We start from the raw sequence: 27,384 nt of genomic DNA on the forward strand, positions 1-27,384 counted from the left end.
TGCCAACATATGTGATAGCTTACATAACATGTTCTCTTTAGAGAAGGATCCATGTCCTGCTGAGAAGAAAGTGTAGTCAGTCATTGATGGATGAAATATTCTATATGTGTCTGGTAAGTCTAAATTATCAATTGTGTTTTTTAGTTCTGTAGCTTCTTTATTTAGTTTTTGTTTGGAGGATCTATCCAGTGATGACAGATGCATGTTAAAGTTATCCAGTATTACTGTGTTGTGGTCGTGGTTTCTTTGACTCTTGAAACTGAGAGGGTTTGTTTGATGCATGTAGATGCTCCATTGTTTGGGACATAAATATTTATGATTGTCATGTCTTGTTGGTGTATAAATTCCCATAAGTAGTATGAAATGTCCTTCTTTGTCCCTTGATTAACTTTGGCTTGAAGTCCACTTTATCTGATATGAGGATAGAAACCCCTGCTTGTTTATGTGATCCAGGTGAATGATATATCTTTTGTCCATCCTTTTACCTTCAGTCTGTGGATGTCTTTACCTATGAGGTGAGTCTCTTGGAGACAGCATTTTGTTGGGTCTTATTTTTGAATCCAATCTGCCAGTCTATGTGTTTTGATTGATGAGTTTAGACTATTTATATTCAATGTTGTTGTTGAGATATTATTTTTATTCCTTGTAATTTTGAATTATATCTGGTTTTTACTTTGCATTAGTTTCTCCTTTGATTGACTATTCTTCTAGTGTATTTCCTCCCTTTACTAGTTTTCACTTTTAGTTTTCATTTCTTCTTTATGAAATGTTGTATTGAGTATGTTTTATAGTGCAGGCTTTCTAGTTGTGAAATCTTTTAATTTTTGTTTATCATGGAAGTTTTTCATTCCATCATCAATTCTGAAGCTAATTTTGTTGGGTACAGTATTCTTGGCTGGTATCCATTTTTTTTTCAGAGCTTGGTATGCATTATTCCAAGACCTCCTAACTTGGCGGGTCTGGGTTGAGAAATCAGCTGATATCCAGGTTGGTTTCCTTCTAAATGTTACCTGATATTTTTCTCTGTCAACCCTTAAAATTCTATCCTGTATTCTATATGTTAAGTATTTTCATAATAATGTGTCTTGGTGTGAGTCTGTTGTAATTTTGTATATTTGGGGTCCTGTAAACCTCCCATATTTGATTTTCCATTTAATTCCTTAGGTCTGGGAACTTTTCTGATATTATTTCATTGTAAAGATTGTGCATTCCTTTGGTTTGTATCTCCAAGCCTTCATCTATCCCAATAAATCTTAAATATCATCTTTTCATGTGATCCCATAATTCTTGGAAGTTCTGTTCATGGTCTTTTAACATCTTTTCTCCAGGGTCTATTTGTTTTCAAGATTATATATTTTGTCTTCATTGCCTGGAACTCTGTCTTCCAAGTGATCTAGTCTGTTGGTGATGCTTCCAATGAATTCTTAATTTGGCTTATTGATTTCTTCATTTTGAGGATTTCTGCCTGATTTTTGTTTATAATCTCTGTCTCTTTCTTGAAGTGATCTTTTATTTCCTTTGTTTTCTTTCTGATTTTACTCCCTACATTGTCCTTTATTTCACAGATCAGTTTGACTATGTATATTCTAAATTCCTTCTCTGACATTTCTTCCACCATGGTGTCATTAGATTCTGTTATTGAACTATCTTGGTTTGTTTGGGGAAATTTGTTTCCTTGCTTTTTCATGTTTTTTGTATATCTACACATTTAGCAGTATAGATCTGAATAGCTGAGTTTCTACCCTGTGGACTTGTACTGTCCCTGAAGGTTTCTAGTATCTCATAGCTAAGGGGGAGACAAGTAATAACAACAACCAATGCAAGCAATATACAGCATTAAACCAAATAGTTTTTAATATGACATCTATAATGCTAACTGTCACAATAAACAGAAATGATATGATCAGTTATTGCCCACAGTAAAAACTGTTACGTTTGCAAAAGGGTTTACAAAGAACAGGGAGAACAGAAATGATGTTATTAGATGTGATGATTATGAGGGAGGAGGAGAGAAGATAGAAGTAAAAAATTAAAGGAAGAGTGAAAGAACAACAGAGATTGGTTGTTGTCAGACAAAAAGAGAAAAAGAGAATCAAGGGAAACAAATAAGTGAGAGAAAAAAATATATAAAGTAAAAATTTAAAAAAGAATACAAAAGAAAATTGAAATATACTAATAAAATATTCTACTCCTTAAAATATTGATCCATGAAAAATACTTGGTTCAAAAATACTAGAAATGAGAAAAAAGCAAATATGAATATGTATAAATGTCCCACAAACCATTAAGGTCACAATTAAACAGAGAAAAGAAAGAAGAAGAAGAAAAAAGATCTTGATGAAAAGTTAAAGAATTATATCCTTTGGAGTTCAGAAGATTCTATTTCCCTTCTCATCAGTGTTGGTTGGGGTTGCTAGGGTGAGAGAGGTAACCTGTAGGCAGAATTCCTGGAGGCAAGGTGTAGGCTTAGGTGGGCTCCAGGCTCTTTGCTGGATGCCAGTTGGTCTAAAGACTTTAAATCAGTGACCACCATGGCCAGCAATTGCCAGTCTGCCCTGAAAAGACTGTACCCAGGGATCTCCCCTGGGTTCACTCATGAGGTTGAGGAACCAATTAGTCAACTACATCTCCTACAGTCCCCTCACTTCCTGGTCTTGGGTTCAGTCTTCCAACTCAATCTCTCCTGTCCCTTCTCTTTCAAATTCCCAGCCAGGTGAGTCTCTCCCAGCTGGTCCTGCAAGTAGCAGGGTTGGAAGGGGATGGGTAGAGCCTCGTGAATTTCCACAACCAGTATTGCCCTGTGTAAGCCTTTCTCCATGTTTGATTTTCTTGTGGTCACTTAGGTACACTCTTTGTCATGCAATGTGAGTTTGCCAGGCCTGTATTTTGGCCCAAACTTGGGTTTGCCAGGAATCAGCTCCCTCAGCTGCCAGTCCCCATGCTGCAGCTGCAAAATGGTTCCTTCCTCTGTTTTGTGCACACATCTTGGAGAGATGGCAGCTTCTTTCCTGTCTGAGGATATTGTTCAGCACATCTTTCAGTTTAGTTGGGCAATGTCCTCGATTTCTAAACTCTCTGTAACCAGACATGCTTCAGGCCTCTTAAAAATGTGGGTTCCTTTAATTCGTTTATCACTCAACTTGCTCATGGAGAGACTACTCTGACTGGTGACTCTGGCCAAGGCAGTGACTGTGGCACTGGGAATTTTTTCCTTGTTATATCCAACCTCATAAGTCCCTGATCTGCTTTGAATGTCCAGTATTAAAGTCTAGTAAAGTCTCTCCCCTCCCCCCTTTTTTTTGTTCACCCATCTTGCTGACAAGTTGCCTGTCTGCTTTCTTGGTTTTATATCATGGAGCAGCTAGAAAAGTGACCTTCTATACCACCATCTTGAAACTCCCTATAAATTCTTTTTTTAAAAAAATAGTTTTTAGATGTTGATAGACTTTTATTTTATTCATTTATTTATATGTGATGCTGACAACTGAATCTAGTGCCTCACACATGCTAGGCAAGCACTCTACCTCTGAGCCACAACCCCAGCCCATAACTTCTTAATAATATATTCCAAACAGAGAATATGTAAATCTTCTGAAATGTGTCAGCAAACTCCAGTTTGAGAGATCTCTTTTTAAATCTATAGATTAAGAGGACAAGAACAGTCAGTCATGAACTGTAATACAATTTCTGGGAAAGCCTTTATTTATTTATTTATTTATTTATTTATTTTTTAGGGAAACAGTTTCAATATGGCTACCACATTAAAAAAGAAATCTTTGGAGTCTTTTTTCTTTGACTAGGTTGAATTGTACCCTGTGTGGGAATCAGAATGGGGTTCTCTTGGTTATAGAGAAGACCAGACAAAATTCTCTGTGCTCTCCATTGCTCTGTGACATTTTCACTTCTCTACCAGGCTTCCCTGTGCTTCTCTTCCTTCTTGGGTCCAGATACCCATAGTGATATTTTTTTTAAATTGAATTGGAATCATTTTTAATATTTAAATGCAAAAAGCAAGCACTGACTTTTTACTACACACAGGTCTAACAGCCAAAATGTGCAAAGGAAATGCGCCTCTGCTCTGTCCTCCACACTCATTGTTCCCATTTTGTGGCTGAAGCTGCAACCAGCTTCCCTTCTCTACAGTATACATGGGGCTTCCTGGTGCTTTACCAGACAGGTGCAGTATACTTTGTCAGTTTTAGAATACGTGCATGTCCTTCCCCAACATCTCCATTCTTTAAAAAAAAAGTCATTAATTGTCAGGGATCCTTTCCTCCTATTGTGGGGTATCAGTTTCTAATCCACAATAGGATAGTGAAGAGATCTTCCATTTAGGAGCAATTTACTAAAAGGGGTAAGGTGGCCAGAGCTGGAATAACCGTCTGCATAGCACTCTGGTGTCAGAGTGAGGACAGAAGAAACATTGAGGACAGCATGGAGCGCACAGGTAAAGTTGGGAGTCTCTCCGGAGACAGTGAGGGGAGAATTCTTTCTACCAGGTTTGGATCAGTATGCCACAGTTAAAAAAAAAAAAAAAAAAAAATTCCCCCCCAAGGAGCAGTTCAAACACAATTGAATTTCAAATTTCTCCCATAAAGACAGCTCAAATATAGCAGCAACAAATAGATCTTTCCAGGAAGTGAAGGCAGAGCCCCTGGCGTTCCTCCTGAAAGGCCTGTGTTGGGCCCTAGTAGTATCTGCCGCTGCTGCAGCTGCTGCAGTTGCTGCATTTGTAACTTCTCAGTCTATAAGACAACGGGAAGAACTAGTATCATAAAGGAAGTGGTCCCGCTCCAGAGGCTGCCCTGGAAAACCTGCACATTTTTTGAGCCACGAGGATGGAGAGATCAAAACCCTCGGACCAAACCCTCTCTGGGAACATCTCCGTCAGACCCCAGAGTCTAGCTCCTCCTTGGCGTCCTCTTCCAGCTCTTCCTCCGTTTTCTCTGCGTTGCCTTCGGGAGCAATTCATCCGGGGACAGAGGCTCCCCAGTGCCAGCAGCGGCAGCGGCAGCAGCAGCCGTGGTTGCAGGGGACACCGGTAGCGGAAGGGAACTCCTTCGTGATCTTTTAAGTTTAATTTAATTTTTGGCTCGTTTGCTAGTATCTCATGTCCTTTCACTTGGGCTTTCAGTAGGGATCTGACTCAAGACCCTCAATTTTGGTCATTCCTGATTTCTGGTAGATTTGAGTGTGCCTTCCTAGATGTAAAAGGCTGTGCAACTGCCTATTGAATGTGAATCTTTGTTTCGTTATTCACAACTTGAATCATCAAATGATGTTTTTGGCAAGTCAGGATCATTACATAGATACTGAGAACAGACTTTATAGTTAATCTGTACTAATAGTGTTGATAAAAATGACTTTTTAAATTGTAAACAAATGGGATACATGTTGTTTCTCTATTTGTACATGGAGTCAAGGCACCATTTGTGTAATCATAAATTTACATAGGGTAACGTTGTTTGATTCATTCTGTTATTTTTCCCTTCCCCCCACCACTCCCACCCCTCTTTTCCCTCTATACAGTACATCATTCCTTCATTCTTACCACCCTCCTTATCCCTAACCCTAAACCTAACCCTAACCCTAATGCTAACCCCTCCCACCCCCCATTATATGTCCTCATCTGCTTATCAGCGAGATCATTCATCCTTTAGTTTTTTGAGATTGGCTTATCTCACTTAGCATGATATTCTCCAATTTCATCCATTTGCCAGCAAATGCCATAATTTTATCATTCTTCAGTGCAGAGTAATATTCCATTGTATATATATATGCCACAGTTTCTTTATCCATTCATCAACTGAAGGGCATCTAGGTTGGTTCCACAATCTGGCTATGGTGAATTGAGCAGCAATGAACATTGATGTGGCTGTATCTCTGTAGTATGCTGATTTTAAGTCCTTTGGGTATAGGCCAAGGAGTGGGATAGCTGGGTCAAATGGTGGTTCCATTCCAAGCTTTCTGAGGAATCTCCATACTGCTTTCCAGAGTGGCTGCACTAATTTGCAGCCCCACCAGCAATGTATGAGTGTACCTTTTTCCCCACATCCTCGCCAACACCTATTGTTGCTTGTGTTCTTGATAATCATCATTCTAATTGGGGTGAGATGGAATCTTAGGGTAGTTTTGATTTGCATTTCTCTTATTACTAGAGATATTGAACATTTTTTCATATATCTGCTGATTGCTTGTAGATCTTCTGTGAAGTGTCTGTTCATTTCCTTAGCCCATTTGTTTGATTGGATTATTTGCATTCTTGGTGTAGAGTTTTTTGAGTTCTTTATATATTCTAGAAATTAGTGCTCTATCTGAAGTATGAGTGGCAAAGATATTCTCCCACTCTGTAGGCTCTCTCTTCACATTACTGATAGTTTCCTTTGCTGAGAGAAAGCTTTTTAGTTTGAATCTATCCCAGTTGTTGATTCTTGCTTTTATTTCTTATGCTATGGGAGTCCTGTTAAGGAAGTCTGATCGTAAGCCAACAAGTTGAAGATTTGGACCTACTTTTTCTTCTATAAGATGCAGGGTCTCTGGTCTGATTCCAAGGTCCTTGATCCATTTTGAGTTTAGTTTTTGTGCAGGGTGAGAGATAGGGGTTTAGTTTCATTCTATTACATATGGTTTTCCAGTTTTCCCAGCACCATTTGTTGAAGAGGCTATCTTTTCTCCATTGCATATTTTTGGCCCCTTTGTCTAGTATGAGAAAATTGTATTTATTTGGGTTTGTGTCCATGTCCTCTATTCTGTACCATTGATCTACCTGTCTATTTTGGTGCTAATACCATGCTGTTTTTGTTACTATTGCTTTGTAATAGAGTTGAAGATCTGGTATTGCGATACCCCCTGCTTCGCTCTTTCTACTGAGGATTGCTTTAGCTATTCTGGGTTTTTTATTCTTCCAGATGAATTTCATAATTGCTTGCTCTATTTCTGTAAAGTACATCTTTGGGATTTTAATTGGAATTGCATTGAATCTGTATAGCACTTTAGGTAGTATGGCCATTTTGACAATATTAATTCTGCCTATCCAAGAACATGGGAGATCTTTCCATCTTCTAAGGTTTTCTTTAATTTCTTTCTTTAGTGTTCTGTAGTTCTCATTGTAGAGGTCTTTCACCTCTTTTGTGAGATTGATTCCCAAGTATTTTATTTTTTTCAATGCTATTGTGAATGGGGTAGTTTCCCTAATTACTCTTTCTGAAGATTCATCTATTATGTATAAAAATGCATTGGATTTATGAGCATTGATCTTGTAACCTGCTACTTTACTGAATTGACTTATGAGTTCTAAAAGTTTTCTGGTGGAATTTCCAGGTTCCTCTAAATATATAATCATGTCATCAGTGAACAGGGATAGTTTGAGTTCTTCTTTTCCAATTCGTATCCCTTTAATTTCTTTGGTTTGTCTAATTGCTCTGCCTAGAGTCTCAAAAACGATGTTGAATAGAAATGGTGAAAGAGGGCATCCCTGCCTTGTTCTAGTTTTTAGGGGAAATGCTTTCAGTTTTTCACCATTTAGAATGATATTGGCCACGGGCTTAGCATAGATGACCTTTACAATGTTAAGGAATGTTCCCACTACCCCAATTTTTCCTAGTGTTTTGAGCATGAAGGGATGCTGTATTTTATCGAATGCTTTTTCTGCATCTATTGAAATAATCATATGATTCTTAACTTTAAGTCTGTTGATATGGTGAATGACATTTATTGATTTCCGGATGTTGAACCAACCTTGCATCCCTGGGATAAAACCTACTTGATCGTGGTGCACTATCTTTTTAATATATTTTTCTATGAGATTTGCTAAAATTTTGTTGAGAATTTTTGTGTCGATGTTCATTAAGGATATTGGTCTGAAATTTTCTTTCCTCAATGTGTCTCTGTCTGGTTTATGTATCAGGGTGATATTTGCTTCATAGAATGAGTTTGGGAGGGTTCCCTCCTCTTCTATTTCATGGAATACTTTGAGGAGTATTGGAATGAGCTCTTCTTTAAAGGTTTTGTAGAACTCGGCTGAGAACCCATCTGGTCCCTGACTTTTCTTTGTTGGTAATCTTTTGATGACCTCTTCTATTTCATTGCTTGAAATTGATTTATTTAAGTTGTGTATGTCCTCCTCGTTCAGTTTAGGTAATTCATATGTCTCTAGAAACTTGTTGATGTCTTCAAGGTTTTCTGTTTTGTTGGAGTATAGATTTTCAAAATAGCTTCTAATTATGTTTTGTATTTCTCTCGTGTCTGTTGTGATATTTCCTTGTTCATTCCGAATTTTAGTAATTTGAGTTTTCTCCCTCTTTCTCTTTGTTAGTGTGGCTAAGGGTTTATCAATTTTGTTTATTTTTTCAAAGAACCAACTATTTATTTTGTTAATTTTTCCGATTGTTTCTTTTGTTTCAATTTCATTGATTTCGGCTCTGATTTTAACTATTTCCTGTCTTCTACTACTTTTGGTGTTGGTCTGCTCTTCTTTTTCTAGGGCTTTGAGCTGTAGTGTTAAGTCGTTTATTTGTTGATTTCTACTTCTTTTGTTGAATGCACCCCATGAAATAAATCTTCCTCTAAGTACTGCTTTCATAGTGTCCCAGAGATTTTGATATGATATGCCTTTGTTCTCGTTTACTTCTAAGAATTTTTTTATTTCCCTCCTGATGTCTTCTGTTATCCATTCATCATATAATAGTGTATTATTTAATCTCCAGGTATTAGAGAAGTTTCTGTTTTTTATTCTGTCATTTATTTCTAATTTCAATCCATTATGATCTGATAGAGTACAAGGTAGTATCTCTATCTTCTTGTATTTGCTAACAGTAGCTTTGTGGCATAAAATATGGTCTATTTTAGAGAAGGATCCATGTGCTGCTGAGAAGAAAGTGTATTCGTTCTTTGTTGAATGGTATATTCTATATATGTCGGTTTAGTCTAAATTGTTGATTGTGTTATTGAGATCTATGGTTTCTTTATTCAATTTTTGTTTGGAAGATCTATCCAGTGATGAGAGAGGTGTGTTAAAATCGCCTAGTATTATTGTGTTGTGGTCTATTTGATTTCTGGCATTGAGAAGGATTTGTTTGACATACATGGATGAGCCAATGTTTGGGGCATAGATATTTATGATTGTTATGTCTTGCTGATTTATGCTTCCCTTAAGCAGTATGTAATGTCCTTCTTTATCCCTTCTGACTAACTTTGGCTTGAAGTCCACATTATCTGAAATGAGGATGGATACTCCAGCTTTTTGCTGTGTCCGTGTGCATGGTATGTTTTTCCCCATCCTTTCACCTTTAGTCTATGGGTATCTCTTTCTATGAGATGAATCTCTTGCAGTCAGCACATTGTTGGATTTTTCTTTTTAATTCAATCTGCCGGTCATTAACGTTCAGCGTTATTATTGTGATATGATTTGTATTCCCAGTCTTTTGACTCATTTTTGTTTTTTGACATGATTTGGTTTCTCCTTTATTTGGCTATTCCTTTAGGTTAGTTCCTCCCGTTGCTGATTTGCATCGTTGTTTTTCATCTCTTTCTCATGGAATATTTTGCTGAGAATGTTCTGTAATGATGGCTTTCTTTTTGTAAATTCCTTTAGCTTTTGTTTATCATGGAAGGATCTTATTTCCTCGTCACATCTGAAAGTAAGTTTTACTGGGTATAAGATTCTTGGTTGGCATCCCCATTTTCTTTCAGGGCTTGGTAAATATTGTTCCAGACCCTTCTAGCTTTTAGGGTCTGGATTGAACAATTTGCAGATATTCTTATTGGTTTCCCCCTGAATGTAATTTGATTTTTTTCTCTCGTGGCCTTTAAAAGTCTGTCTTTATTTTGTATGTTAGGTATTTTCATAATAATGTGCCTTGGTGTGGGTCTGTTGTAATTTTGTATATTTGGAGTTCTATAAGCCTCTTGTACTTGGTTTTCTATTTCATTCTTCAGATTTGGGAAATTTTATGCTATTATTTCATTGAATAGATTGTTCATTCCTTTGGTTTGTTTCTCTAAGCCTTCCTCAATCCCCATAATTCTTAAATTTGACCTTTTCATGATATCCCATAATTCTTGTAGATTCTGTTCATGATTTCTTACCATCTTCTTTTTTGGTAAACTTTGTTTTCAAGATTAAATATTTTTTCTTCAATGTCTGAGGTTCTGTCTTCCAGGTGTTCTATCCTATTGTTTATGCTTTCTATGGAGTTTTTAACTTGGTTTATTGTTTCCTTCATTTCAAGGATTTCTGTTTTTTTTTTCAGTATCTCTAACTCTTTATTGAAATGATCTCTTGCTTCCCATATTTGCTCTTTTAACTGTTGATTGGTGTGATCATTTAATGCCTGCATTTGCTCTTTCATCTCCTCATTTGCTTCCCTGATTGTTTTAATTATGTACATTCTGAACTCCCTTTCTGACATTTCTTCTGCTGTGCTGTCATTGGGTTTTATTGATACAGAATCTAGGTTTGTTTGGGACATTTTCTTCCCTTGTTTTCTCATATTGTTCAGATGTTTGTGGGACTCTGAGATATTGCAGATTTCCTCTATTGACTTATAGTGTCCCTGTAGATTTCCAGTGTATCACCTCCCAGCCTTCAGTAGCCTGAAGTCTTGGACGAACTTGATAATGCAGTGTTTCCGAAGAAAGCTGCCCCTAGCCCACTACTCGTTCCAGGGCTTGGAGCTGGTTCTGTGCGGAAAGGCTCTCACTGGGTGGCCTGCTCCGAGAAGCTGGCCGTGTGGGAGGAGCCCACTGCTGGAGTGAGCAGGGCTACCTGGGGGAGACTCTAGCTGCTCCGCTGGCTCCGGGACTTGTGGCTGGCTCTGTGTAGAAAGGCTCTCACTGGGCGGTCTGCTCCGAGAAGCTAGCCTTGAAAGGCGCCTCCTGCCGGAGGGATCCGGGCTGCTTGGGGAAGTCCCTGACTGCCCTGTCCTGGTCCCTGAAGCTGCCTGTGGGCCAGAGCTCACCACGGTGGCTCTGGGACTTGGAGCTGGCTCTGTGCAGAAAGGCTCTCACTGGGGGGCCTGCTCTGAGAAGCTGGAGAAGCTGGCTGTGTGGGAGGAGCCCACCGCCGGAGTGAACAGGGATACCTGGGGAAGACTCTAGCTGCCCTGCCCTGCTCTGATAAGCTGCCCCTATCCGGGCCTGCTGCCCAGGCCGAGCTTCACCCGGTGGGGGAGACTCACCCCGTGGCTCTATTTTAGTCCAAGTCTCTCAATGCCTCCCCTTCTTGAATCCTGGGTTCTGGAGTGACGGGAGATACAGACACCCTCTAGTCCACCATCTTGGATCGCCAAAAATGACTTTCTTGAGAATTTATAACTTGCCTGTGCAACTGAAAATTAACACAGTTGGGAAATTTTGCTCCAATAAAGGGAGATGTTTTACCTTGACTATGTGTATATATATATATATATATATATACACACATATATATATAGTACATATATACTATTTATGTATATGTGTATATATAGTACATACATATATATAGTATATACATATATATGTATATATAGTACATATATAGTACATATATATATACACACACACATATATATATAGTAGTTGAACTGTGAAATTGCAGTTTTTCCAGAGGTCAAAACCAGACATAAATGTATTTATATACATTTCATATTTTAGCTGCCTCCCCAAAGCAATAACAAAGATAGTGTCTAGTTTTCTTAAAAAATAATCAAGCCAGTCTTAATTTTGTTTTGTGGTGTTGGGGATTGAACCCAAGACCTTATGCACACCTGGCAAGCTTTCTACCACTACCACTGGGTCACATCCCCAGCCATCCCCAGCCCAACAAAAATTTCTTTACATAAAATATTTTAATCTTGAGAGGTTGTGGGCAAAACACTGTAATAGGAATGTCCTTTCTCACAGAAAACCTGAAAATTCTTTCAAGACCCAGGACAAATCCATCCATGAAGGCTGTCATCACTATTTTAGTCCACAGTAAGGGTTCTTTCCACTAAACTCAGTGATTTTTCCTTTGTTACCATTATTTTAGCAAGTTATTCTATATTACTTTCTTCTTTTTTAAAATATTTTTTTAGTTGTAGATGGACACAATACCTTTATTTTTATGTGGTGCTGAGGATTGAACTCAGTACCTCACATGTGAGAGGCAAGTGCTCTACCACTGAGCTACAACCCCAGCCCTGTATTACTTTCTTCTTAAATAAATTATGAATTCTTTGGGAACAGGGACTATACATACATTGACCCTCTGTGGCCATACAAGATCTGTTGATTTGTTTGAGCATGTGCTATGTAGAGCATTCTGAACAGAATTTTATTATTTAAACTGGTGGAGTAAAAAGGAAATACTTTCAGAGGAGAAGGGGTGTTGCATCTTGGGAAATCAATCAAGGATCACCCTGCTTTCTGGGAACTTACAGTCTCCACTGGGAGACAATGTGGGAACTCAGGAAAGTCTTGGGAAGGCAAAATCACCTGTGTTTTGTATTTTATTTAGCTTCCTACTCATAGCAAAATGGTCCAAGGAAGCTTAATCAGCCAGACTGGTGTGTGCTGGCTAAATTGAGTGCAGAGATCTTCACTATTTGATTTTACTATGGCAGTGGTATACATTTAGCTGGCAAATAATAGAATTTAGCCAGCTGTCTGTTTTGTGCATTTGTATTGTTATTAAGGTGTCATTTTCCTTGATTGAAGAATTTGAAGACGTGAATAATCTGCAAGCATAAAAATCTCATTTTTAATATGTCCTAATGTTCACCAATACCATCTTCAACAGAAATGCCCCATATCTTAGAAGTCAATGACAATTTTAGTCAGAGCTCAGGAAAGAACTTTAGGTAGTTAATGACAATAGTGCACCTGAAAATTTTTTCCCTTGTGTCCTTTCTATTTTTATAAGAGGACTCAGTCCTCTAAAGAAGAAGAAAGATAATGGTTCACGATTAATGCTGATGGACCAGACATCTAATCCAAACTTAACCCGAAAGTCAATATTTAGCTGTACCTTATCAGTGTGAAAATGTCAAGCATAGGAAGAGAGAAGAACACATTTCCACCTGATTTATCGTTCTTATGTTTTGGTGTTCAAAGCCATGTGGAAACATTTCAACATCAGATAAGACAAAACAACCTTTGGCAGGGGTGGGGGCATGGGGGACAATAAATGACAGTACTTGCATCTTCCGAGAAGGAAAATAGACACAGGAGATGCGCTCTAATCTCTCCTAGCACTTTCCCTTAGTTACCTTCCTGCCTGTGTGATGCTAGCCCTTGATCATGACTCATTGCAGGCAGCCTCTGAGAGACAGCAACAGAAATGTCTCCTTTCTGAGGGAAGTCATAATTTGTTGCCACCCAAGACAAGTGACACAAATTGTTTGCATTCCAAATTTGCCATGGCTGGGAGTAAACACATCAAACATGACTAAAAGGGTTGTTGGTCTGAAAAAGAAGAACTCTGCTGGGGTTTCCCTGGAGCCAGGGACAGCTAATGCATGGAACAGAGATTTTCAATATTTTAAAAACTTCAGAACCCTTTTAGAATTCCATCTAGCTTCAGGACTTCAGCTGACCTCACCCATATAATTGCTGTTGAAAGTTGTATTTTGTTAAAAGACAAGGTTACATCGGAAAAACCTGTAATGGTACTTGCATTTAATGAGATGGTTGGCCTCTCTGTCAGCATTGAACCATTTGGTTATGGAAAAAGGGAAATAGTGTATGAAAGAAAGGTGGTGACTTAAATGGCAAAATATGCATTGTTACTAGCTGACTTTTTAAGCAGTTGTGGGTGGGCTTGGCATTTCAGACAAACATAAACACAGAGATCTGAAAATTGTTCATAAAGAAAACATTTCAGACAGGAATATCACTCGAAAGGACCTGTGTGAACTAGATTCACAGAACAATAAAGCATGAGAGTTCATTAAGGGCAGGGACCAATCATTCCAACTATCAATAAAAGAATTATGTTAGCTATGTGTTAAAGATTCAGATTCCCATGGCCCTCTAATTCAGGGTCTTAAAATAATTGGGAAGCCATTAAGCTGAGGTGGCTGTAGTGCATTGGGCTTCTATGTAAGTACCCCAAACTCAACTCAGTGTAAATAGTAAAACTGCTTAACCAATCAGAAAACCTCAATAACCTATAGGGGGTTTTCACTGGAGTGGTTCAAGGAAGGCTATTGCTCCACTCTAACAATCAAGTAGTTTCTTTGCCTTATTCTGAAGTGCTCATCCTAAAACATTTTCCCCTCATGCCCCCTTGGCAAGATCCCCAAACAGCTTATGTGGTCTGAAGCTGTCTGATGTATAAATTGCTGAATGCTCTACTAACATGTCTCCATTTTTCTTAAAAACAACAACAACAACAACAACAACAACAACAACAAAACAGGAATTAAATCTAGTGGTGCTTAACCACTGAGCCACATCCCCAGCCCTTTTTATTTTTTATTTTGAGACAGGCCCCATTAAGTTACTTAGGACCTTGCTAAATTGCTGAGACTGGCTTTGAACTTGGGATCCTCCTGCTTCAGCCTCTGGAGTCACTGGGATTATGTTTGCCTGACTCCATTTATCTTATAACAAGGGAGGCTGTACTGGTATTTTAAACCAGAAAATATTTTAAATGAGTCCTGGGAGATTTTACTGTTGTGCAGCTCTGAAAACATTGGTCTATGACATCCCAGTAAAATGCAGGTTACGTAGGAGAGAGAGAGAGAGAGAGAGAGAGAGAGAGAGAGAGAGAGAGAGAGAGAGAGAGCACACTAAGGAAAAAGAAAAAAGGAAAGAAAAGAAAAGAAAAGAAAAGGAGCCATAAAGAGGATGCCATAAAGGCAGTCCCAGCCCCTAATTTTACTGCATGCTCAATGCGCCAGGGCTCCCGGTCTTGCACAGCTAACTCCCTGTCATGGCAGGAATGACCTTTGTAAACTGTTAAAAGTTACATTTTTGAAAGTCATATGGAATAATACTCCTTCTCCCTTATCTTGTATTAGAATGTCAGAGTGACATAAAATAAAAGATAACATCTTTAAAAAATAAATGAATGCTAAGTGTAAAAAACACTTATTTAAATCTCCCTTAGAAGAAATCTTTCTTTTTGTGTGTTTTCTGCCATAATAGATCCCATCAGGTGTATACCATCCTTCCTTTTTAACCTCTCCATAAAGGCACAAAGGAGAGGTGGTGTCAGAGTGGTATTCTGATCTCCATGTGAAGAATGTGGTTCATAATTTCTGTATTATTTGGCAATCTAGTTCTTATTCAGTTGCAGATCGTATTTACTTTGTTTTGGTCTCCAGGGGAATCATTTAATCACTCTGGCAAATGAGCTTGTCCCTTCCCATAATTTACAACATTGTGTTACAATAAAATCCTCAGAAATTCAGGAGCTGAGTGGCAAAGACTGAAAAGAAGATGGGACCTGTGCCTTTATACCTCTGCAAGGTCTTCAGAAAGAGGTTGGACATGAAGTGGATTCTGAGACTGCTTGAGAAGACACAACCACCTCTTTTTTTAACCTTTATGGCTGCCATTCATTACCATGGGTCTAATTTAAGACCATCCGATTTCTATCCAGGAGACGATGGAGAATACAGGATAGAAAGAGCTCCAGGGAATTTGTTGAAATTCGTCATGCTCTCTCTTTGTGACTCACTGGAAGATTTCTAGTGAGCATTATTGGGAGGAGACTAAACAAGGTCAGATTAAGGGAGTTTGCAGATTGTTCCATTAGTGTTCTTAAACCTTACTGCATTCCAGAAGTACCCAGAGGAGTCTTAAATATCCAAGTACTCATGCCTTGCTCCATACCAATTAAGCCAAAATATATGTGGGTGTGACCAAGACATCACTTTGTTTTTTTAAGTGTCCAAGTGTTTTAATTTCAGTGTGCATCCAATTTGAGAACCAGTGATTGGCTAGACCACTCATATGCTATGAATTTTTTCTTGTTATATGTCCTTCATCTTTTCTTCTAGTAAGGCCTGCTCAACTTTAAAAATTTTACCAATATACTTTCCATTGACATAGTTCATTCATTTGTTGAATGAATATTTACTGAAAATTGAGTTGTTTCATCTTCATGGCAATAGCACTTAGTAACAATATTTCATACATTTTAATTATTTATTGTTATTACTTTTTCCTTTACAGATTTTAACTTCTTTGAAGTCAGAACATACAAATTATTCATTTTTTAATTTTGGTAATATATTTTCCCATGTTCCAGTTCTGGAATCCTTGTTCCACATATATTCACTGTTGAATAGCAATGCCTTTTTTTTTTTTAAAGATGTGATTACTATATTTAATGAATATAAAATCTCTCTAGTTTGATTTTTGAAAGAAAAATCATGTTCTTAGATTTGTTTATAATGCTTTTCTTAGACAAGCCCATTGTTTTGTGAACCTTTTGTTTATAGTAGCATTGAATGATGACTTCATCTAATAGTATGAGATGACTCCAAAATTCATTTCCTGGGCAACCTCTTCTTTTTTTCTTTCACTCACCCATTCTCAAGTTCATCTGCTCTTTTTAGTTTACTCACTCCTTTGCACATTTAGGATCCCCTAGGCTTAGGACCTGTCTTACCTAGATAACCTTTGTCCTATAAACTTTCCAAGCTTGGGTTGGCCTTCTCAATGTTTCCAGATATGAAAGAGTTATTTTCCTTCCTGCTTACTATTCTCCTGAATTGTTTTCATCCTAAAAGGCCCCACTTCCTCTGTAAGTTTTTTTTTTATCAGTTCTTTAGCTCGTATAAAATTGTTATTGTACACTTTAGCACTTGCTTTATTTAGTCTTGTCTAATTTTTCCCAATGGCCTGTTTCCTCACCTGATTGTAGGAATGCATCATGTACATCTTTTGTAGACCCAGTGGCACCTAACACAATAAAGGCCATGCTCAATTGTTTAATAAATATTTGCTTAATTAGATATTTATTTAACCACATCTACTATACACTTTAAAAGATTTGGAAAGGTTTTCTATGTAATTATTTTCTATGGGCATGATGTAGGAAGAGTCTAATCCCAGACCTGGATCCCTGTTACAGTCTGAATTGTTCCTTATCATATCCATATATTTAAGCTCTGACGTGAGAAGGTGACTGTATTTGGAAATAGAGTCTTTAAAGAGGCAACTAAATTAAAACCCTAATCCAATCTAACTGGTGTCCTTATAAGAAGAGGAAATCTGGACACACAAAGAGATAAAACAATGTACATGCATAAAGGAAAGACCACATGAGTATATATGGCAAGAAGGCAGCCATCTGCAAGTCAAGGTGCAAGGCCTCAGGAGAAGTCAAACCTGCCAATGCCTGATTTTATTTTACTTATTTAATTTTTAATTTGTTCTAATTAGTTATATATGACAGTAGAATGCATTTTGATACATCATATGTAAATGGAGTATAACTTCTTATTTTTCTGGTTCTATATGATATAGAGTTACACAGGTTGTGTAATCATATATGCACATAAGGTAATAATGTCCAGTTCATTCTACTATCATTCCTACCCCCATACCTCCTCCCCTCCCATCGCTCCCCTCTGTCTAATCCAAAGTACCTCTATTTTCCCTAGCTCCCCCACTCTTATTGTGTTTTAGTATCTGCATATCAGAGAAAATGTTCAGCCTTTGATTTTTTGAGATTGGCTTATTTTGCTTAGTATGATATTCTCTGGTTCTATCCATTTACTGGCAAATGCTATAATTTCATTTTTATTTATGACTGAGTAATATTCTATTATGTATATATACCACAATTTCTTTATCCATTCATATGTTGAAGGGCACCTAGGTTGGTTCCATAGTTTAGCTATTGTGAATTAAGCTGCAATAAACACTGATGTGACTGTGTTGCTGTAACATGGTTTTTAAGTCCTTTGGGTATAAACTGAGAAGTGGGATGACTGGATCAAATGTTGGTTTCATTCCAAGATTTCTGAGGAATCTCCTTACTGCTTTCCAGAGTGTTTGCACCAATTTGTATTCATACCAGCAATGTATGAGTGTACCTTTTCCCCCACCTCCTTGCCAACATTAATTGTTGCTTGTACTCTTGATAATTGCCATTCTGACTGGAGCGAGATGGAATCTCAGTGTAGTTTGATTTGCATTTCTTTAATTGCTAGAGATGTTGAACATTTTTTCATATATTTGTTGATCAATTGTATATCTTCTGTGAAGTGTCTGTTCAGTTCCTTAGGTCATTTATTGATTGGGGTGTTTTTTTTTGTGTGTGTGTGTGTGTTAAGTTTTTTGAGTTCTTTAAAGATCCTGGAGATTAATACTTTATCTGAGGTGCAACAACACCAACTTCCAGAATTGTGAGAAGATAAAAGTCAATTGTCTAAGGTCACTCAGTTTGTTATATTTTGTTGTAGCAGCCCTAGTAAACTAGCAGAGGCTGTGTGTACTATCTATCCAGGATTACTGAAACCTCTCTGGGATGAGTTTTCCAGTTTGCTCTTCTTCTTTCCTCTGTTGAAAGATTCTAGATGACACCTCTCTGAAAGAGGATAAAATTGTGAGGCAAGAGTGATTCCTCTTTCTCTCCTTTTACCTGCCCTGATAAGCCCAAACTTTGTGCATGGCCATGAGAACTTGACTGGAAGCTTTCTTTCTCCTTTAGCTTTGGTCTGAAATCACTTCCTCAGTGATGAAGCTTGTTCTTTGGGAGTTAAGTAGTTTATTTTTGAAATAGTCCCAGGAACACCTTGAGTGAGTAGGAATATGGGACAGGGATGGATGAAAGTCAAGGTGCATTTGGGAGTGGCTACCACTGGAGGCACCTGGAACTCCATCCTGCCATGACCCTATAAGAGACTCTCAACAAGGGGCAAAGAACCTGGGGTATCTATTTCTCTGCCCTCAGGAATTAAAGTTTATTTGTGAAGGAACTAACTTCTCACTATTTCTGGCCTACCCTAGGAGTGGGCAGATCATGCCTTACAGGCATAGGAAACCTGCAGGCAAAGACACAGATGTTTGAGGTAGGAACCCATTGCCTTTTGAAGGGAGCTATCTGCCAAAGATACAGGAAACCAAAGTGACAACAGTGGATCAAGGGAATTTGGGTGGGGCATCAACTGTATCGGAAGACCAGTTGTCAAAAATGAGGAAACTGGACTTATGTTCTCTCAAGTTATAACCTGTTCTGTTAGGGATCATAGGAATAGATTTATACTGCTTTGGGCTTTTTGTAGCTGATTTATGCTTATCCTTGAAAACCCCTTTTAGATTCATCCTTCCTGAACTCAATCTATTCTTGTAGTTTTACAGTTCTGTTTTTGGCACTGACCTTGATCAGTGTCTTCTGGTGGTTTAATTACTCAGAGGGTATACCTTGCTCTATTATGTCTGTCTTCTAAATCTTCCAAATAAACCATATCAGAATGCAGGGATAATTTAATTCCATCTTTGGTACTTATCCCTAGCTCTAAGGTAAGAGCTAGTAAGGGCTGAGTAGGGTAGGTGGGGTGTTGAACGTGGCCATACACTCACGCAGTGTCATCTATTGAGGGTCAGCCACAAGCTGGGCATGTTGAAATTCCTGGTTGGAAGGATCCATCAGAAGCCTTTTTGCAAAAGGACTGAGGATCATCCTGGGAGATGCTTATTATAGAGGAAGAGGTATCCAGGGGTGACAGCTTGATCTAGTAACAAGTATTAGTCATCAGAGGACAGTGGCCATTCTGAGAATGGTGTGCTGTCTATGATTCAGATTTGTCTCTAGTCCTGGCCTCCCTTGAGTCTGTGTTTTAATCCTTTACAGAAAGACTTGAGGGGAAAGCAACAAATGAGTGCTAAGAAAGTTGTTTTGTTGAAACTCTGGAGGTAGAAACAAGATTACTTGGAGATCCCTCTGATAGAATGCAGTTAAACCAGAAGAGAGAGGGCCTCTCTTCTAGTTCCAATGCTATCCATGGAGGGGACTGGACAAGGGCAGGAGAATTTGGAAGCCACAGATATCTGACAAGTCTTGTTCATTAGCACAGGTGAGATGCCTCCAGGGATTTCTGAGCTACTTTTGGCAGTGCTTGATTGATGGCTGTGTCCTGATGAGCTGAGGGGGAAAGCCATGAAATCCAGGTTAGTTGGTTCATGCAACCTTATTTGTTGCATGAGTGAGAACTGGGCAAACTCTAGCTGTAGATGGAAAAAAATTCTTTGGTTTCTTTCCACAGTCAAGCTTAGGATATACATAACTACCTAGTCCATAGTAGGTGCTTATTAACTATTCATTGAATAAATTAACTATTCTTACCTTTTTTGCAGGAAGAAAGGTTACTGGAAATTGAATCTGAGGTGCTTAACCAGTGAACGTCCCCAGCACTTTTAATATTACATTTAGAAGCAGGGTCAGGCTAAGTTGCTTAGAGCATTGCTAAGTTGCTGAGCTGGCTTTGAACTCATGATCTTCCTGCCTCAGCCTCCTGAGCTGCTGGGATTACAGGTGAGCACCATGGCACCCAGTTACTTTTCTCACATTTGATAAACATCAAGAGTGAGCAAAAAGTGGAGAAACTGATCGAAGACAAATTCCTAGTCTTGTGGTGAGGAAGCTTTTACTTCTTTCTTTCTTATTTGCTATGTCTTCCAGAAATACATTGATGTGATGACAAGTACACAATAGATATCTAAATGACATTGTCACTGTGAAAACTTCAGAGAAACTAATTTACTGGTGAATACTACTTTAACCAATTACTGTCAGTTTAGTAGCTTTTTCTAATAGTGAGTCTTTGAGCATATTTCATAACACCTCTGCATTTGGGATTCTACTGTGAAATTAAGATAATATTATGCACCTAATGATGCTGTTGAGGATATTAAAGAAGATAATGTGCACTGCACTTGCTTAGTATGGTGTCTGGGACATGGAAAGCATTTAACAAGTAGTTATAATCATGCTACTAATTATCATTTTTATCACCTTTTAGGTAATCTACAACTATACTAAATAAAATTCCATCTGGGGAATCACCTTTTCTTTATTTTTTTAAAAATATTTTTTAGTTGTTGATGGACCTTTATTTTATTTAGTTTTATGTGTGGTGGGGATTGAACCCAGTGCCTCACACATGCTAGGCAAGCACTCTACCACTGAGCCACAACCCCAGCCCTACTTCACTCTTTTTTAGTTGGTTTTCTGCCTAATAAAAAATATTTCATGTAATCCTCATGACTCAACCTTTTACAAATGAGCCATTTGGTGTAGACTTTCATAAAAGTTTCTGATTAGGTATATTTACTATGTCCAGTTATTTTGTTGTATCTAATTTTGACCTCCTCAAGAAATATCAACAAGTCAGAAGCCTCACTTACGCTTATGTCAGTTGGGTTGTCTTTTCTGCTTTTCTATCAGCTATTACTTATTTGCATCTCTCTCAGCTAAACCAGTCCCTAAAACTAGTGTCTTGTGCACTTCTCCTAGTGTCTCCTGTGGAAACTGCTTGAAGCAAAGTTTGCTGGAGCCCGTGAAAGTGCATATTGTGTAGAAGACAGAACTATTTTTAGCTTGAAGGTAGTGCTGTGTTTTTTCTCTTTGGAAAATTCCTTTTCTTTTGATGAAAGCCAAAACTTGAAGCTGGTGGTGATAGATTAGGATCCTAATTGCTGTGTTGTTGGAAATAAGGAGAGAAATGTTTATTGCTATTCACATAAATAGCAAACCAAATTTCATCAGGGTAGTAAGATGGGCCTACTTAGTGGGCTAGTCTTATAGAATACTTTTTTTGAGTGAGCCTGGGAAAACTTGTGAAGTGGCAATAATAAAAACAGCATATGGTCTTTGCAGGAACTTTGTCATACATAAGCAATGTGCTGTGGGTGTGGTAATGAACATCAGGTGTATTTGGCTCAAGACTCTTCTAAACTTGGGGAAGAAGAATTTTGCTTTTATGCACTTTCTGGAATGTGTTTTTGCATTTCTGGTATTTTTTAAAAAATAACTTAAGAACTACGTTATGTTTTTATTCCTTATTTGGAAGCTATATTGGTCAGCATAAGAAAATACTTAAGATCTTCAAAGGCATACTGTAGAGGTTTGGAAAGCATTTGGTTTGGCTTGAAGCAAGTTTGGCTAGTGAAGTGACAGGCACACAAGAAAGAACAACAGGTGAAAAAATGTGAAGTGTCTTTCATCTTTCAAAGGGCTTTTTTGATGAATTGAAACAGCCATGAAAATAAGCACTGGCCTTCGTACCCAGTGGCCTAAAAGGACTTAGAATGGGCCAAATCAGAATCAGGCAGGGGTCTAATGAAAATCAGGCAACAAGCCTAGGCTAATTAAATGTGCTCCACCACTTCTCTTATCCCCTTTGGCTTGATTTTTAAGAAAAAAAAATCTGTTTTTGTGGTATAGAGATATTTCTCTTCTTTGTCTCCAATAGAGTTGGTAAATGACTGACAAAGGCAAATAGTGACATTAGTAACTCAGTAGAACCAGTGAGAATTTTTGTTGGCTAAATAGATTTTCTTGCAGGCCTATTTCTTTTAAAAGCTCCTTATAAAAATTAACAAATGTATTTCTAGACTAAAGTAAATAGTATGACTTGAAGTGGTTGAGTGTGAGTCAGAGACAAAATTATTCATTTTGTTTGGGAAAAATATTGCATTTGATTGTAACTGTTTTAGAATAGCTTTTAAAGCTGTTGATTGAGCTTCAGCAGTTTCCCAAACTTGTTTAAAGAAGTCTTTGGGACCTATGAGTCATGAATAATTTTTTGATTAAGATCACAAGAAAGATGTCTGCACAGAATTCTGCAAAACTTTAAAGCAAAACTGAACAATGTGAATTTGTCATAAGAGTAGAATATTTTCTCTAGAGTTCAAGTTCATAGAGTAGGTACACTGAGGGCTGGGCCTGGACCACAGATTCCTGAGCCTTCGATGGAAGACTGCTTTCTGGCCAGTACCTCCCATGAAGAAGCTGCTGCTTACTTTGGCATTTGAATACAAATAAAACTTTTATGTAACTCAGGGAGATAACATACTTAATTTATTACAGCACATTTATGAAGTCCTAGGAGATGCCTGAATTATAATAATTGGAGAGTCTGTTTTGTGTCTTTTCCAAAGCCTTTGCTCAGGGAGCAACTTTTGAAGTTAGTGATGAGGCCAGATTTGGAAGTGTTCTAGAGGCATATGTTTGGGGAGCAGTGCGGATGAGAATCGGATTGGATCTGCAGACTGCAGGACACTACAAATATGCACTGAGCACATGAATTACATAAATGACAGTGAGACAGTCAAATCCTGTGAGAGATCACTTTTTCTAAGAGAAATATAATACTCAGCCACTGTCAAAGGATAGTCATAAACAACAACCTATATATTTTCGAAACAAGATTGGTAACCTGTTTTCCTTTAGAAATGCTTAATGAAAAGCTACACACACAAAAAAATATTCTGTGGATTTGAGGATTCTGGAGTAAGCAAGAAGCAGGAATAGAAGTCCACGTGCTGTCTTTATTGACTTTAATTGTCTGGTTTCAAGCTTAGCAGCAAAATGTTCCTGCCAAATGAGTGTACATGTGCATGGGATGTTTTCTGCTTTGTTTCACTCAGGCGTTTGAAGAAATGCCCTGGTTTGTATCAGTCATACATCATTTTGGTGTAAGAGAAAACACACCCCTTGAAACAATTAAGGACTTGCAACTTATCATTAGAATGAGTAATAGGCTGCAATGTCAATTTAGGATAGGTTTTTAGAAATTAATTACTGGGATAGGTCACAGAATGCTTTGCTGTTTTGTAATGATTAAAAACTACAATTTGGCAATTAGACAGTGAGAAATTTGTCAGGGCCATATATTTATCATTTATCACTTTAGAATGGGGTCTGCAAACTTTTTTTCTATAATGAGTCAGATAGCAAATATTTTTGACTTTGAGCCTTTCTAGCATGAAAACAGTCATAGACAATAAGTAAACAAATAAGCATGTCTATGTTCCAATAAAACTTTATGTATTTCATGTATTTTGTATTATATTTCATAAAATGTTAACCTGTCTTAATATATCATTCTTCCTCTGGTTCTTTTCTCAACCTTTTAAAAACCTGTTTCATTCTGGGTTGTGTAAAATCAGGCAGCCAGCCAGGTTTGGCCAGAGGGCTACAGTGTGCCGACCTTGCTTTATAGGATGAGACTCTATTTTCGCTTACACTAATATGTCTGTGTGTTATTTGGAGGACCAAAGCTTTTTTTTCAACTCATAATTATTTTATAATTCTGGCCCAATGATTTTTTTAAAAAATGCACTGATCGGGCTCTTTGAGGACTGCAATATGGGGCTAGCAGAGTGGCATGAGGTCTGATAAATTAAACTCTGACTGTGTTCTTCTCATTATGTTCTAATTTCGTTCATCTGTAAAAGGAACTTGTGTCATTGCCTCACTTGTTGCAATGAATAAATCTGTATAATTTTACAAAAGAACAACTGCGTGGATTCTTTTGCTTCCCAAAGACTTGAGTGTTGGGCTCCTCTTCATAAAAGTTTCCATGACAATCTGGCCTGAGAGAATGACAAGTTTGCCCTAATGGGGAATTTCTCATTAAGGATGCCTTTCTTTCACCAGGAAGCTTTATGGAGGTTTAATAGTCGGTCAAAGAGAAAGGACCAAATAGGACCTTTCATAAGCCATACCTTATACCCATCCCAGCCTGAAAGAGTTTGTTTCCTCTTGTGTGTGGCAATGGGGTGATGTTCAGAGGCTGAGAGGTTAGAGAGGACCACCATGCTACCCTGAGGTCCTTGCTTCCTAGTGGTAACCAGGAGACACAGACACAGGCATGTGCCATTAACACATGAGCTAAACCAAGAATTAGACTCCTAGCTCTCTCTATGGAAAGGCAATATATGGAGTAGTGAAGCTAGTGGGCTCTGAGCTCAACCATCTGGGTCTTTACCCTGGTTCTGCCATTTACTAACTGTGTGACATTCACCTCTGTGTATTTTAGTTTCCACATGTGTGCAAGGGGCATGATAATAATGATGTCTCTGTCATAGGGATTGAGGGAATGAATACATTCATGTATGTCATGTATTTTAGGACAGCGTCTGGCACATGCTAGCTATTATAAATGATAGCTATTGTGATGAGTTTCTTGAAGGTAACATAACATTTGAAAACTTGTATTTAAAGGGAGATTCCTTTCCTCAGACATAATCACTGTGACAATATCCTTTCATCTCTTGCTCTTTTTCTCATCCATTATCATCCCTTCATTCTACTGATCTCTATCTTCAGCCACCTCAATCACCCAGTTCTAATTTCCATTTTGGATCTTGGCCTTTAATCTTTTCCCACCCACTACATTTTGTTATAAACTAGTGATCTCCTGGATCTAAATTGAGAAACACTTGGCTGGTACACAAGAGGGGAGCCCAGTTCATTGGGTGTAACCTGATGCGATGTCATGTAGCTATGGTGCATCCCAGCCCCATGTGGCTGGAATTCTATAGGTTGTTCAAGACAGGTTTGTGGTAAGCTGCTGTCTCACCACAACACCTCTCTAAAGCTGAGAAATTGAAGGGATAGACCCCAATGGGGAAAACTGGTTGTGTTCTAAACATAGGCTTTAGGGCTCATCATCCTCTAATAGGGTTTCCCAGGGCATAATGTTCTAAGGACCTTTAATAAATCCTCTATATTTGGCTATGTATATGCTTCCTTTCCTGCCAATGCTTTCTGGGACGGGGGAGAAAAAGTGTTAAATGTTGCTACAGACTATTTTAAATCCATCTTAAGCTTTGTTATCTTTCCTCTTGGGGCTGTTCTGCCTGTGCTCTCAGGAGCAGGGCAGGGTGTGGACAGTTGTTGATGGAAGCATTTACTTTGGTTAATTACTAACCTGGGTGTGTTTATTCCTATTTTTGGGGGATAAAAATGAAATGCTATTTTTGGTCTACTCAATGTAGGATTTTTTTTTTCTAAAGAGGATGTAGTGTGTAAGAGTTACAGACCAAAGAGGTTCTGAGACAGTTTAACATGCTTGCGTCATGAAAGGCCCTATTGAAGGAGACCACCTCAGATAATAGGAAAAGTATAAGATTTGCATGAGGTCTTCTGGTTTTACTCTTTTGAATGATTCTAGAAAAACAAAACAAAGCAAAGCAAACCAAAACAAAACAAGTTTTTGACCCTGTTAAAAATGATATTTGCATTAAATGCCTGCTATTCCTTAAAAAAATAAAAAATACACAGACCTAGAGTTTTCCCTCATATTTCTTCACTCCCTAGGTATCTCATCCATATGAGATGCTCTCCTTGACTTCAAAGGGTACTTTGTATATGCAAGAAATACCCAGAGTGTAGAGGGGAAAGACACTGTGCCCCAAATATATTTTTATTTGATTGAAACAATTCATCTGAATGACACTCACTGTTGTGTTAAGCGCTTGCGCTCTAGGCTCATGCAGAGTTTACACTTGTTTGGTGATGATGCCTCTTTATCCAGCATGCGAGTTTCCTATTGTGTGCAAAGGGCAAAACCAAGCCATATATTGGGACAACAAGGCATGCAAATGCCTGTTTCCACTGTTCATTTCAAAGGTGAAATATTCCCATTTCTGCAGCATATTTGTTGCGGATATTTTGGAATACAACCAGTGGTGCTCATGATGACTCTGTTTATTTTTCTAAGGGCTGGAGAAAGAGGAAAACTAGCATTTCAGTGCTTACTGCCTGCCAGGCATTGTATGGACGTGGTTTCACTTAATCTTCACATTAAGCTTTAAGCATAGATATTATTATTTCCATATTACAGAAAAGAAAACTGAGGTTTGGAATTTAAATTACTTGCCTACAGTCACACAGCTGGTAGGTTGTAGAGAGACAGGATTCATAACCCATTCTGTCTCTTTTCAGTAACCCAAACTGCCTGCCTTCAATCAGAGATTGTCTTTCCTGTCCATGTAGCAGAAATGCTCAGGTGGGATCTAGAAAAATGTTCTCCAAACAGATTTAGCTTTTTTTTTTTTTTTTTTTTGATCATATATCTAGGTGAGAAATGTACGTCGCTTTCAGACTTTAAAAAGCAAAAATGTGAAGCTTAAATTCCTGAAAATTGGGTACAAGTGCATGAGTAAAATGAATTGTGTAAGTGTCTATACTGAGAGAATTAAACTTTTAAAATCACTATTTCACATAAGTACTTAAATTCACAATCTGTCAAAGTGAGATACGTTTTTGATAAACACAATTTAAACTGAAAATTGAACAGCTATCTATTTGGTTACCAGTGTTACAGTAGTCGCAATTTTTTTAGTTTTAAAAAAATTGCCAATAATGAAATAAGAACTCAGAGGTTCTTGCAAAAACTTAAGAGTAACCACGAGTTATTGCTACAAAGCAGACAAAATAGCCTTCATTTTTGT

General features: G+C 37.9%; 1 pseudogene; it reads right to left on the reverse strand.

The window, feature by feature from the left end:
• Positions 1-4,562: 4,562 nt before the first annotated feature.
• On the reverse strand, positions 4,563-26,468 carry LOC124991308 (mitochondrial import receptor subunit TOM22 homolog; annotated as a pseudogene).
• Positions 26,469-27,384: the final 916 nt, after the last annotated feature.

The sequence above is a fragment of the Sciurus carolinensis genome, chromosome 8, assembly GCF_902686445.1.
Source record: "Sciurus carolinensis chromosome 8, mSciCar1.2, whole genome shotgun sequence".
In the NCBI taxonomy this organism is placed as follows: Eukaryota; Metazoa; Chordata; class Mammalia; order Rodentia; family Sciuridae; genus Sciurus; species Sciurus carolinensis.